Source organism: Eriocheir sinensis, unplaced genomic scaffold (assembly GCF_024679095.1).
Source record: "Eriocheir sinensis breed Jianghai 21 unplaced genomic scaffold, ASM2467909v1 Scaffold1374, whole genome shotgun sequence".
Classification (NCBI taxonomy): Eukaryota; Metazoa; Arthropoda; class Malacostraca; order Decapoda; family Varunidae; genus Eriocheir; species Eriocheir sinensis.
Genome location: NW_026110711.1, coordinates 5,001 through 15,000, shown reverse-complemented (window position 1 = coordinate 15,000; position 10,000 = coordinate 5,001). Strand labels below are relative to the sequence as shown.

The 10,000-nt window shown below is 45.7% G+C and overlaps 1 long non-coding RNA gene across 2 annotated transcripts in view; it reads right to left on the bottom strand.

The window, feature by feature from the left end:
• LOC126989912 (uncharacterized) overlaps positions 1 to 2,586 on the bottom strand; it is a 2,978-nt gene extending 392 nt beyond the window's left edge. For both annotated transcript variants that reach the window (XR_007743856.1, XR_007743858.1), the window contains exons 1-2: positions 2,281 to 2,586; positions 1,865 to 1,967 (exon numbers count right to left, since the gene is read on the bottom strand). This is a non-coding gene — a long non-coding RNA (uncharacterized LOC126989912). The remainder of the gene's footprint in view (positions 1 to 1,864; positions 1,968 to 2,280) is intronic.
• Between the last annotated feature and the right edge of the window lie 7,414 nt (positions 2,587 to 10,000).

Below are 10,000 nucleotides of genomic sequence, written 5' to 3'. Positions count from 1 at the left end.
TAGGTGTTTCTTCAGGTTCATGGTACAGAGGAAGGGTCAAACTACCACCAGGGTCATAAAACTACTCCTGGAAATGCTCACACCTCCTAGGAAAGCCTTGTCAAATAGGTGTTTCTTCAGGTTCATGGTACAGAGGAAGGGGCAAACTACCACCAGGGTCATAAAACTACTCCTGGAAATGCTCACACCTCCTAGGAAAGCCTTGTCAAATAGGTGTTTCTTCAGGTTCATGGTACAGAGGAAGGGTCAAACTACCACCAGGGTCATAAAACTACTCCTGGAAATGCTCACACCTCCTAGGAAAGCCTTGTCAAATAGGTGTTTCTTCAGGTTCATGGTGCAGAGGAAGGGTCAAACTACCACCAGGGTCATAAAACTACTCCTGGAAATGCTCACACCTCCTAGGAAAGCCTTGTCAAATAGGTGTTTCTTCAGGTTCATGGTACAGAGGAAGGGTCAAACTACCACCAGGGTCATAAAACTACTGGAAATGCTCACACCTCCTAGGAAAGCCTTGTCAAATAGGTGTTTCTTCAGGTTCATGGTACAGAGGAAGGGTCAAACTACCACCAGGGTCATAAAACTACTCCTGGAAATGCCCACAACTCCTAGGAAAGCCTTGTCAAATAGGTGTTTCTTCAGGTTCATGGTACAGAGGAAGGGTCAAACTACCACCAGGGTCATAAAACTACCCCTGGAAATGCACACAACTCCTAGTAAAGCATTTTCAAATAGGTCTTTCTTCAGGTTCAAGGTAAAAATGAAGGGTCAAACTACCACCAGGGTCATAAACTACCCCTGGAAATGCTCACACCTCCTAGGAAAGCCTTGTCAAATAGGTGTTTCTTCAGGTTCACGGTACAGAGGAGGGGTCACACTACCACCAGGGTCATAAAACTACCCCTGGAAATGCTCACACCTTCTAGGAAAGCCTTGTCAAATAGGTGTTTCTTCAGGTTCATGGTACAGAGGAAGGGTCAAACTACCACCAGGGTCATAAAACTACACCTGGAAATGCCCACAACTCCTACGAAAGCCTTGTCAAATAGGTGTTTCTTCAGGTTCATGGTACAGAAGAAGGGTCAAACTACCACCAGGGTCATAAAACTACTCCTGGAAATGCTCACAACTCCTAGGAAAGCCTTGTCAAATAGGTGTTTCTTCAGGTTCATGGTACAGAGGAAGGGTCAAACTACCACCAGGGTCATAAAACTACTCCTGGAAATGCTCACACCTCCTAGGAAAGCCTTGTCAAATAGGTGTTTCTTCAGGTTCATGGTACAGAGGAAGGGTCAAACTACCACCAGGGTCATAAAACTACTCCTGGAAATGCTCACACCTCCTAGGAAAGCCTTGTCAAATAGGTGTTTCTTCAGGTTCATGGTACAGAGGAAGGGTCAAACTACCACCAGGGTCATAAAACTACTCCTGGAAATGCTCACACCTCCTAGGAAAGCCTTGTCAAATAGGTGTTTCTTCAGGTTCATGGTACAGAGGAAGGGTCAAACTACCACCAGGGTCATAAAACTACTCCTGGAAATGCTCACACCTCCTAGGAAAGCCTTGTCAAATAGGTGTTTCTTCAGGTTCATGGTACAGAGGAAGGGTCAAACTACCACCAGGGTCATAAAACTACTCCTGGAAATGCTCACACCTCCTAGGAAAGCCTTGTCAAATAGGTGTTTCTTCAGGTTCATGGTACAGAGGAAGGGTCAAACTACCACCAGGGTCATAAAACTACTCCTGGAAATGCTCACACCTCCTAGGAAAGCCTTGTCAAATAGGTGTTTCTTCAGGTTCATGGTACAGAGGAAGGGTCAAACTACCACCAGGGTCATAAAACTACTCCTGGAAATGCTCACACCTCCTAGGAAAGCCTTGTCAAATAGGTGTTTCTTCAGGTTCATGGTACAGAGGAAGGGTCAAACTACCACCAGGGTCATAAAACTACCCCTGGAAATGCCCATCTCCTAGGAAAGCCTTGTCAAATAGGTGTTTCTTCAGGTTCATGGTACAGAGGAAGGGTCAAACTACCACCAGGGTCATAAAACTACTCCTGGAAATGCCCACAACTCCTAGGAAAGCCTTGTCAAATAGGTGTTTCTTCAGGTTCACGGTACAGAGGAAGGGTCAAACTACCACCAGGGTCATAAAACTACCCCTGGAAATGCTCACACCTCCTAGGAAAGCCTTGTCAAATAGGTGTTTCTTCAGGTTCATGGTACAGAGGAAGGGTCACACTACCACCAGGGTCATAAAACTACCCCTGGAAATGCTCACAACTCCTAGGAAAGCCTTGTCAAATAGGTGTTTCTTCAGGTTCATGGTACAGAGGAAGGGTCAAACTACCACCAGGGTCATAAAACTACCCCTGGAAATGCTCACAACTCCTAGGAAAGCCTTGTCAAATAGGTGTTTCTTCAGGTTCATGGTACAGAGGAAGGGTCAAACTACCACCAGGGTCATAAAACTACCCCTGGAAATGCTCACAACTCCTAGGAAAGCCTTGTCAAATAGGTGTTTCTTCAGGTTCATGGTACAGAGGAAGGGTCAAACTACCACCAGGGTCATAAAACTACCCCTGGAAATGCTCACATCTCCTAGGAAAGCCTTGTCAAATAGGTGTTTCTTCAGGTTCATGGTACAGAGGAAGGGTCAAACTACCACCAGGGTCATAAAACTACTCCTGGAAATGCTCACAACTCCTAGGAAAGCCTTGTCAAATAGGTGTTTCTTCAGGTTCATGGTACAGAGGAAGGGTCAAACTACCACCAGGGTCATAAAACTACTCCTGGAAATGCTCACAACTCCTAGGAAAGCCTTGTCAAATAGGTGTTTCTTCAGGCTCATGGTACAGAGGAAGGGTCAAACTACCACCAGGGTCATTAAACTACCCCTGGAAATGCTCACACCTCCTAGGAAAGCCTTGTCAAATAGGTGTTTCTTCAGGCTCACAGTTCAGAGGAAGGGTCAAACTACCACCAGGGTCATTAAACTACCCCTGGAAATGCTCACACCTCCTAGGAAAGCCTTGTCAAATAGGTGTTTCTTAAGGATCAAGTTACAGAGGAGGGTCAAACTACCACCAGGGTCATAAACTACCCCTGGAAATGCTCACACCTCCTAGGAAAGCCTTGTCAAATAGGTGTTTCTTCAGGTTCATGGTACAGAGGAAGGTCAAACTACCACCAGGGTCATAAAACTACTCCTGGAAATGCTCACACCTCCTAGGAAAGCCTTGTCAAATAGGTGTTTCTTCAGGTTCATGGTACAGAGGAAGGGTCAAACTACCACCAGGGTCATAAAACTACCCTGGAAATCCTCACACCTCCTAGGAAAGCCTTGTCAAATAGGTGTTTCTTCAGGTTCATGGTACAGAGGAAGGGTCAAACTACCACCAGGGTCATAAAACTACTCCTGGAAATGCTCACACCTCCTAGGAAAGCCTTGTCAAATAGGTGTTTCTTCAGGTTCACGGTACAGAGGAAGGGTCAAACTACCACCAGGGTCATAAAACTCCCCCTGGAAATGCTCACACCTCCTAGGAAAGCCTTGTCAAATAGGTGTTTCTTCAGGTTCATGGTACAGAGGAAGGGTCAAACTACCACCAGGGTCATAAAACTACCCCTGGAAATGCTCACACCTCCTAGGAAAGCCTTGTCAAATAGGTGTTTCTTCAGGTTCATGGTACAGAGGAAGGGTCAAACTACCACCAGGGTCATAAACTACTACCCTGGAAATGCTCACACCTCCTAGGAAAGCCTTGTCAAATAGGTGTTTCTTCAGGTTCATGGTACAGAGGAAGGGTCAAACTACCACCAGGGTCATAAAACTACTCCTGGAAATGCTCACACCTCCTAGGAAAGCCTTGTCAAATAGGTGTTTCTTCAGGTTCATGGTACAGAGGAAGGGTCAAACTACCACCAGGGTCATAAAACTACCCCTGGAAATGCCCACAACTCCTACGAAAGCCTTGTCAAATAGGTGTTTCTTCAGGTTCATGGTACAGAGGAAGGGTCAAACTACCACCAGGGTCATAAAACTACCCCTGGAAATGCCCACACCTCCTAGGAAAGCCTTGTCAAATAGGTGTTTCTTCAGGTTCATGGTACAGAGGAAGGGTCAAACTACCACCAGGGTCATAAAACTACCCCTGGAAATGCTCACACCTCCTAGGAAAGCCTTGTCAAATAGGTGTTTCTTCAGGTTCACGGTACAGAGGAAGGGTCAAACTACCACCAGGGTCATAAAACTACCCTGGAAATGCTCACACCTCCTAGGAAAGCCTTGTCAAATAGGTGTTTCTTCAGGTTCATGGTACAGAGGAAGGGTCAAACTACCACCAGGGTCATAAAACTACCCCTGGAAATGCTCACACCTCCTAGGAAAGCCTTGTCAAATAGGTGTTTCTTCAGGTTCATGGTACAGAGGAAGTGTCAAAATACCACCAGGGTCATAAAACTACCACTTCAAATTATCACAACTCCTAGGAAAGCCTTGTCAAATAGGTGTTTCTTCAGGTTCAGGGTACAGAGGAAGGTCAAACTACCACCAGGGTCATAAAACTACCCTGGAAATGCTCACACCTCCTAGGAAAGCCTTGTCAAATAGGTGTTTCTTCAGGTTCATGGTACAGAGGAAGGGTCAAACTACCACCAGGGTCATAAAACTACCCCTGGAAATGCTCACACCTCCTAGGAAAGCCTTGTCAAATAGGTGTTTCTTCAGGTTCATGGTACAGAGGAAGGGTCAAACTACCACCAGGGTCATAAAACTACCCCTGGAAATGCTCACACCTCCTAGGAAAGCCTTGTCAAATAGGTGTTTCTTCAGGTTCATGGTACAGAGGAAGGGTCAAACTACCACCAGGGTCATAATACTTAACCTGGAAATGCTCACACCTCCTAGGAAAGCCTTGTCAAATAGGTGTTTCTTCAGGTTCATGGTACAGAGGAAGGGTCAAACTACCACCAGGGTCATAAAACTACCCCTGGAAATGCTCACACCTCCTAGGAAAGCCTTGTCAAATAGGTGTTTCTTCAGGTTCATGGTACAGAGGAAGGGTCAAACTACCACCAGGGTCATAAAACTACCCCTGGAAATGCTCACACCTCCTAGGAAAGCCTTGTCAAATAGGTGTTTCTTCAGGTTCATGGTACAGAGGAAGGGTCAAACTACCACCAGGGTCATAAAATTACTCCTGGAATGCTCACACCTCCTAGGAAAGCCTTGTCAAATAGGTGTTTCTTCAGGTTCATGGTACAGAGGAAGGGTCAAACTACCAGGGTCATAAAACTACTCCTGGAAATGCTCACACCTCCTAGGAAAGCCTTGTCAAATAGGTGTTTCTTCAGGTTCATGGTACAGAGGAAGGGTCAAACTACCACCAGGGTCATAAAACTACTCCTGGAAATGCTCACACCTCCTAGGAAAGCCTTGTCAAATAGGTGTTTCTTCAGGTTCATGGTACAGAGGAAGGGTCAAACTACCACCAGGGTCATAAAACTACTCCTGGAAATGCTCACACCTCCTAGGAAAGCCTTGTCAAATAGGTGTTTCTTCAGGTTCATGGTACAGAGGAAGGGTCAAACGACCACCAGGGTCATAAAACTACCCCTGGAAATGCCCACAACTCCTAGGAAAGCCTTGTCAAATAGGTGTTTCTTCAGGTTCATGGTACAGAGGAAGGGTCAAACTACCACCAGGGTCATAAAACTACACCTGGAAATGCTCACACCTCCTAGGAAAGCCTTGTCAAATAGGTGTTTCTTCAGGTTCATGGTACAGAGGAAGGGTCAAACTACCACCAGGGTCATAAAACTACTCCTGGAAATGCTCACACCTCCTAGGAAAGCCTTGTCAAATAGGTGTTTCTTCAGGTTCATGGTACAGAGGAAGGGTCAAACTACCACCAGGGTCATAAAACTACCCCTGGAAATGCTCACACCTCCTAGGAAAGCCTTGTCAAATAGGTGTTTCTTCAGGTTCATGGTACAGAGGAAGGGTCAAACTACCACCAGGGTCATAAAACTACCCTGAAATGCCCACAACTCCTAGGAAAGCCTTGTCAAATAGGTGTTTCTTCAGGTTCACGGTACAGAGGAAGGGTCAAACTACCACCAGGGTCATAAAACTACCCCTGGAAATGCTCACACCTCCTAGGAAAGCCTTGTCAAATAGGTGTTTCTTCAGGTTCATGGTACAGAGGAAGGGTCAAACTACCACCAGGGTCATAAAACTACACCTGGAAATGCCCACAACTCCTAGGAAAGCCTTGTCAAATAGGTGTTTCTTCAGGTTCATGGTACAGAGGAAGGCTCAAACTACCACCAGGGTCATAAAACTACCCCTGGAAATGCTCACAGCTCCTAGGAAAGCCTTGTCAAATAGGTGTTTCTTAAGGTTCATGGTACAGAGGAAGGGTCACACTACCACCATGGCCATTAAACTACCCATGGAAATGCTCACACCTCCTAGGAAAGCCTTGTCAAATAGGTGTTTCTTCAGGTTCATGGTACAGAGGAAGGGTCAAACTACCACCAGGGTCATAAAACTACACCTGGAAATGCTCACACCTCCTAGGAAAGCCTTGTCAAATAGGTGTTTCTTCAGGTTCATGGTACAGAGGAAGGGTCACACTACCACCAGGGTCATAAAACTACCCCTGGAAATGCTCACACCTCCTAGGAAAGCCTTGTCAAATAGGTGTTTCTTCAGGTTCAGGGTACAGAGGAGGGGTCACACTACCACCAGGGTCATAAAACTACCCCTGGAAATGCTCACACCTCCTAGGAAAGCCTTGTCAAATAGGTGTTTCTTCAGGTTCATGGTACAGAGGAAGGGTCAAACTACCACCAGGGTCATAAAACTACTCCTGGAAATGCTCACACCTCCTAGGAAAGCCTTGTCAAATAGGTGTTTCTTCAGGTTCATGGTACAGAGGAAGGGTCAAACTACCACCAGGTTCATAAAACTACCCCTGGAAATGCTCACACCTCCTAGGAAAGCCTTGTCAAATAGGTGTTTCTTCAGGTTCATGGTACAGAGGAAGGTCAAACTACCACCAGGGTCATAAAACTACCCTGGAAATGCTCACACCTCCTAGGAAAGCCTTGTCAAATAGGTGTTTCTTCAGGTTCAGGGTACAGAGGAAGGTCAAACTACCACCAGTGTCATAAAACTACTCCTTTAAATGCCCACACCTAATAGTAAAGCATTGTCAAATAGGTGTTTATTAAGGTTCATGTTACATAGGAAGTGTCAAACTACCACCAGGGTCATAAAACTACCCCTGGAAATGCTCACAGCTCCCACGAAAGCCTTGTCAAATAGGTGTTTCTTCAGGCTCACGGTACAGAGGAAGGGTCACACTACCACCAGGGCCATTAAACTACCCCTGGAAATGCTCACACCTCCTAGGAAAGCCTTGTCAAATAGGTGTTTCTTCAGGCTCACGGTACAGAGGAAGGGTCAAACTACCACTAGGATCCTAAAACTACCCCTGGAAATGCCCACAGCTCTCACGAAACCCTTGTCAAATATGTGTTTCTTCAGGCTCACGGTTCAGAGGAAGGGTCAAACTACCACCAGGGTCATAAAACTACCCCTGGAAATGCTCACACCTCCTAGGAAAGCCTTGTCAAATAGGTGTTTCTTCAGGCTCACGGTTCAGAGGAAGGGTCACACTACCACCAGGGTCATAAAACTACCCCTGGAAATGCTCACGACTCCTAGGAAAGCCTTGTCAAATAGGTGTTTCTTCAGGTTCACGGTACAGAGGAAGGGTCACACTACCACCAGGGTCATAAAACTACACCTGGAAATGATCAAACAACCCCTAGGAAAGCCTTGTCAAATAGGTGTTTCTTCAGGTTCACGGTACAGAGGAAGGGGCAAACTACCACCAGGGTCATTAAACTACCCCTGGAAATGCTCACACCTCCTAGGAAAGCCTTGTCAAATAGGTGTTTCTTCAGGCTCACGGTTCAGAGGAAGGGTCACACTACCACCAGGGCCATTAAACTACCCCTGGAAATGCTCACACCTCCTAGGAAAGCCTTGTCAAATAGGTGTTTCTTCAGGCTCACGGTACAGAGGAAGGGTCAAACTACCACCAGGGTCATAAAACTACCCCTGGAAATGCTCACACCTCCTAGGAAAGCCTTGTCAAATAGGTGTTTCTTTAGGTTCATGGTACAGAGGGTCAGACTACCACCAGGGTCATAAACTACCCCTGGAAATGCCCACAAGACTAGGAAAGCCTTGTCAAATAGGTGTTTCTTCAGGTTCACGGTACAGAGGAAGGGGCAAACTACCACCAGGGTCATAAAACTACCCTGGAAATGCTCACAACTCCTAGGAAAGCCTTGTCAAATAGGTGTTCTTCAGGTTCATGGTACAGAGGAAGGGTCAAACTACCACCAGGGTCATAAACTACCCCTGAAATGCTCACACCTCCTAGGAAAGCCTTGTCAAATAGGTGTTTCTTCAGGTTCACGGTACAGAGGAAGGGTCAGACTACCACCAGGGTCATAAAAGTACCCCTGGAAATGCCCGATACTCCTATGAAAGACTTGTCAAATGTGTGTTTCTTAAGGCTCACGGTACAGAAGAAGGGTCAGACTACCACCAGGGTCATAAAAGTACCCCTGGAAATGCCCTAAACTCCCACGAAAGACTAGTATATTACGTGTTCTTCAGGTTCACGGTACAGAGGAAGGGTCACACTACCACCAGGGTCATAAAACTACCCCTGGAAATGCCCTAAACTCCCACGAAAGACTAGTAAATGACGTGTTCTAATGAGTGTTCTTTTAGGCTCACGGTACAGAAGAAGGCTCAGACTACCACCAGGGTCATAAAAGTACCCCTGGAAATGCCCTAAACTCCCACGAAAGACTAGTAAATTACGTGTTCTAATGAGTGTTCTTTTAGGCTCACGGTACAGAAGAAGGCTCAGACTACCACCAGGGTCATAAAAGTTCCCCTGGAAATGCCTAAACTGAAAGGCTAGTAAATGACTGTGCTAATGATTCAGAGGCTCACGGTACAGAAGAAGGCTCACTACCACCAGGGTCATAAAAGTACCATGGAAATGCTCAAGTTGAAAGCAGACTCGAGTGCCATTCAAGAAAGTCTAGTCTGGACCATGCCGGGTCTGTGTGGTCTGATTTTCTATGTAATTCTATGTAATTCGATGTAATTCTCTCTCTATCTCTCTATCTATCTATCTATCTATCTATTTATCTATCTTTCACACACACACACACACACACACACACACACACACACACACAGAGAATTACATAGAATTACATAGAATTACATATCAGACAATCACAGGGAGACAGTAACGCACAGAGAGAGAGAGAGAGAGAGAGAGAGAGAAATACATAGAATTACATATCAGACAATAACAGGGAGACAGTAACGCACAGACAGAGAGAGAGAGAGAGAAATTACATAGAATTACATATCAGACAATCACAGGAGACAGTACGCATGAGAGAGAGAGAGAGAGAGAGAGAGAGAGAGAGAGAGAGAGAGAGAGAGAGAGAGAGAGAGAGAGAGAGAGAGAGAGAGAGAGAGAGAGAGAGAATTACATAGAATTACATAGAATTACATATCAGACAATCACAGGGAGACAGTAACGCACAGAGAGAGAGAATTACATAGAACTACATAGAATTACATATCAGAGAGAGAGAGAGAGAGAGAGAGAGAGAATTACATAGAATTACACAGAATTACATATCAGACACACACAGGGAGAGAGAGAGAGAGAGAGAGAGAGAGAGAGAGAGAGAGAGAGAGAGAGAGAGAGAGAGAGAGAGAGAGAGAGAGAGAATTACATAGAATTACATATCAGACAATCACAGGGAGACAGTAACGCACAGAGAGAGAGAGAGAGAGAGAGAGAGAGAGAGAGAGAGAGAGAGAGAGAGAGAGAGAGAGAGAGAGAGGAAAAAAGGTTCATGAGAAGATAAAAAGATAAAAAAAG